We start from the raw sequence: 4,910 nt of genomic DNA, 5'->3' as shown, positions 1-4,910 counted from the left end.
TAATGATAAAAAAGGATTAAGAGGACATAGTCAAGGATTTGCCCAACCACTGCCCTTACTCCCACCAAAGAACGATTCTCATGGGCTGGGTTTTTCCTAGGGGCCACTGATAAACCATCATTCCCTATAGTATGGAAAAATGATAAGCCTCGCTGGATTCCGCAGTGGCCCCTAACAAAAGAGAAACTAGAGGCAGCTCATAAGTTGGTACAAGAGCAGGTACAAGCAGGTCATTTACAACATTCTACTTCTCCTTGGAATACTCCAATATTCTTAATAAAGAAAAAATCAGGAAAATGGAGGTTATTACATGATTTAAGAGCCATAAATGAACAAATGTACCCTATGGGACCTATCCAATGTGGACTCCCTCTTGTCACTGCGCTATCAAAAAATTGGCCTACTATTATTTTGGATTTAAAAGATTGTTTTTTCTCTATACCCCTATACAAAGATGATTGTTGGAGATTTGCCTTTACTTTGCCCTCTCTTAATCACACTCAACCTGATCAGAGATTTGAATGGACCGTGTTGCCTCAAGCTATGGCCAACAGTCCTACTATATGTCAAATATACGTAGATAAAGCGTTAACAACTACTAGACAAAAGTTTAAGAGATTATTGATTTATCATTATATGGATGACATACTTATTTGCCATCCAGAAAAAGAAGTATTGTTAGAAGCATTACAATTTATAACTCAAGCATTAGAAAAAAGAGGATTAGTGATAGCCCCTGAAAAATTACAATTGGAAAAGATCCAAGAATATCTGGGTACAAAACTCACTGCTACTACAGTCAGACCATTAAGGTTGACCATTAGGACAGATCAATTGAATACCTTGAATGATTTTCAGAAACTCTTAGGTGATATTAACTGGATCAGATCCTATTTAAAATTATCCACGGGGGAATTAAAACCTTTATTCGATATATTAAAAGGTGATCCTGACTTGAATTCTTCTAGGAAACTTACTCCCGAAGCACGGATATCCTTACAGCTAGTAGAGAATAGACTTCAGCAGTGTTACGTTGATCGTTGTGATCCTACTCAACCATTAAATTTAATCATAATTTCAGAGAAACATGCCCCTTTTGGCATAGTTTGGCAAGGAGGACCTCTACAAAGTATAAATCTTCCTAGCTCTCCAGCTAAAACATTACAATCATATCCCCAAGCTATTGCTCAGGTAATATTCAAGGGAATAGAATCTTGCATTACTGTTTTTGGAATCCATCCGTCTATTATTATAACTCCTTATTCCACTCAGCAAATTAAATGGCTAATTAATAATGATGATGATTGGTCAGTATTATATTGTTCCACCTCAGCTCAGTTCGATAACCATTATCCCCAACATCCCTGGATTCAATTCTGTAAAAATACTCCCATATTTTCCCAAAAGTAACTAGTGCCCAGCCTCTTAAAAACTGTGTAACCATTTTTACTGATGGCTCCAAAAATGGAGTGGGCGCAGTACTTATCAGTAAACAACTTCACACCATAATAGTTCCACCCAACTCCGCACAAGTTACTGAACTCGCAGCGGTAATATTAGCCTTTAAATTAGCAGATAATCAGCCATTCAACCTCCTATCTGATAGCTTATATGTTGTCAACGCTTTACATGTTCTTGAAACAGTACCCCTTATTTCTTCCACGTCCACTGTAGCTTTTTATTTTATCACGTTACAAAACCTTATTCTACAGCGTAAACATCCATTCTATGTAGGACATATTAGAGCTCATTCTAATTTACCAGGACCTTTGGCCAATGCTAATGACTTGGTAGATATGGCCACCAAATCAATTTTTGTTTTTTCTATAGAGGAACAAGCAAAACTCTTTCATGAAAAATTCCATGTAAATTCCACTACCTTGAGTAGAAAATTTCCTATCTCTAAATGTATGGCTTGACAAATAGTAAAAAATTGTCAACATTGTGCTCCTTTAATCCCAGTACAATCCTTTGGAGTTAACCCCAGGAGACTGCTACCTAATCATATTTGGCAAATGGATGTAACCCATATTCCTGAATTTGGTACTGTCAAGTATGTACATGTGTCAGTAGATACTGCTTCAGGGGTCATTATGGCTTCCGCTCATTCCGGAGAAAAGGTAAAAGATGTCATTCAACACTGCCTACAAGCATTTGCTGGCTGGGGCATACCTAAAGTTATTAAAACAGATAATGGCCCTGCTTATACTTCCAAAAGCTTTCGGTTGTTTCTACAAACATTTAACATCCAATCAGTCACTGGCATCCCCTATAATCCTCAGGGACAAGGCATTGTAGAAAGAATACATCTTACCTTAAAAAATTGTTTAAATAAACAAAAAGGGGGAATAGGAGCCTCCTACAAGTCTCCTAAAGATAAACTTAATTTAGTTCTCTTTATTCTAAATTTTTTAACCTTGGATAGGGACGGCCACTCTGCAGCTGATCGGCATTATAATCCCCATGATACTCCTCAAGTATGGGTAAAATGGAAAGACATCCTGACAGGTTGTTGGAAAGGACCGGACCCAGTCCTTCGTTGGGTCCGAGGGTCTGTTTGTATCTTTCCACAGGATCAACAGACTCCAGTCTGGATTCCAGAAAGGCTGATCAGAGTTGTACAACATGCAAGTGATGCTGCTCCTCCTTGCAGTGATGAGCCTGAGCCTTCCCTCAATAACAAAAACTCAGACGGAAAGGCAAACCCGGGACCTAGGGGCTATTGTTAGAGCCTGGCCATATCTTTTACTTCTAACTAACATATTTTTTTTTCCTTCCCCCCCCCATTTCCCACTATTTCTTCTACAGGTCTGTTAATTCTACCGATAATTTTTCAAATCATACTGTTCTTGATCGCCCAACTCGTGAAAAACCCTTTCGATAACTGGCTATTTTTCATTTCTAGACAAAGATATACTGGTCTACAGCCTTTCTTTGCCTTAACAGGAGGAACCTTTGCACTTTGCCGATGAAATTATGCTGCAGATCAGACCCAGAGTAGGACAACTCGTTCTGCTGACCTTAACTGTACCAGAAATATTGCCTTACCTCCCATGTCAGCTTGTGTATTTTCTCCTTTTATGTTTCTGCTAACTGGTACTTCTAATAACACAACTTTTAACTGCTCACTAACCGTGTGCTATTTCTCACAATGCTGGAATGGTTCTTTTGCCACCTGTGCAATTCTGATGCGCATTCCTACCTTTCTACCAGTCCCAGTTTCTGTTACAGATACAGAATTGCCAGTGCTATTATCAAGAAACAGAAAAGACTTTGGCATCACAGTAGCTGTGATCATTGCCATTGCAGCTTCTGCAGCAGTAGCATTGACACAACCATATAGTAACAACAATTACCTGGCCGAAAATACAGCTGCAGCCTTACAGACTATAGAGACCCTAAACCAGCATCTAACAACAGGCTTACCTCTTGTAAATCAAAGAATGAACTTACTACAAGAACAAGTGGATATCTTGCAAGAACTTTTGGGACTGGGATGCGTTTATTCCTTAAGAACTGTTTGTGTTACCCCTATTGTATATGATAATTCCAGCACCGCGGCTGGGTTATCTAGAAAATTGTCAGCCTATTTTATCGATTTGATGGTCTTATTTCAAAACCGAGAGCTGAAATTGTCAAAGCTAATTCTACTAGGGTGCATATTGTTTCTGTATCTAATATGGCTAAATAGTTTTTTCTATTTGTGGCTTTGTCAAACAATGGGCAGGCTTAGGAGCTATGATAGTGCTCCTCTGCCTTGGCTCCCTTCTCTTCATTTGTTTTGGCATGCACCTACAAGACAGCCAACAGAGGGATCGGATTATCTTTCATCAGGCCATGACCGCCCTAAAGGCCGGCAGCTCCCCACAAGTATGGCTCTTGATGCTGGACCGGTAGTCAGAGACGGGTAATGAAGGAGGTGGCTATGTACCAACCTAAGACAGGAGCTGCAGCATGCTCTGCAGACTCTGATGACGGGTAAGGACATATGCTGACCACTCAACCTAAGACAGACACGGTCCCGAGCCTTAAATTTATAATAAAGAAGGGGGAACTGTTGGGGTACCCGGGACTCCCAGCCTTGGGCACGGTCAAGATGGCGCCTGGCGCTGAGCCAAAAGCGGTTGGCTATACAGTATTAGCTAGTTAACAATGTGATTAGTGCATGCCTCTCTCGTGTGCCTATTCTATACCTACAGCTGTTCGCCGTTTACCTCGTGTACTCTCCCTTGATTGGTTGAAGTGTATATAAGCTTGGTAACTTCCTGGGAGGGGGAGTAGAAGCGAGGAAGAAGAGTGCGAGCGAGGGCGAGAGCCGAGCGGGAGAAGCGGAGCGACCGGAGCAGGCGAGAGTTAAGCAGAGGGAAAGAGAGTGAGAGAAAGAAAAGAGAGAAGGGGATAGAAAAGAGGGAAAGAAAGGAAGACTGTGCACAATAAACTTCCAAAGCTTCAGACGTTTGTCGTGTCTCTCTCTGCGGGCAGAGGGAACGCGATAGTGCTGTCCCTTCTACTCAGATTATTTCTTTATTTCTTTTTTCCTAAGTAAACTCTGAGAGATGCAGTTGTTTTCTGGAAATTCTAATCAATGTGATAAAAGAAAATGGGGATAAAATTATTATTTGCATGTCAGAAAACTATATTCTAAGAATATCCCTTAAATTCCCTGATAATATTGGGATTACTGGAACACCATTAAAGTAACTAGAAAAAAATATATTGTATGGAAATATACAAATATTAGTAGCTCTCCTATGCATCAATAATAACACCTACTTAAAACAATTCATAACCAAGTATAAGTTAGTCACAAAACATCTAGGAGTTAAATTGAGAAACAAAACTGCATAAATAAACATTATTATTGATACATGTGAACAAAAATTGAATAAATGAAGAGAAATATAGAACTC

This window comes from Sciurus carolinensis, chromosome 4 (genome assembly GCF_902686445.1).
Source record: "Sciurus carolinensis chromosome 4, mSciCar1.2, whole genome shotgun sequence".
NCBI classification, from domain to species: Eukaryota; Metazoa; Chordata; class Mammalia; order Rodentia; family Sciuridae; genus Sciurus; species Sciurus carolinensis.
Note: the sequence above shows the minus strand (reverse complement) of the source record.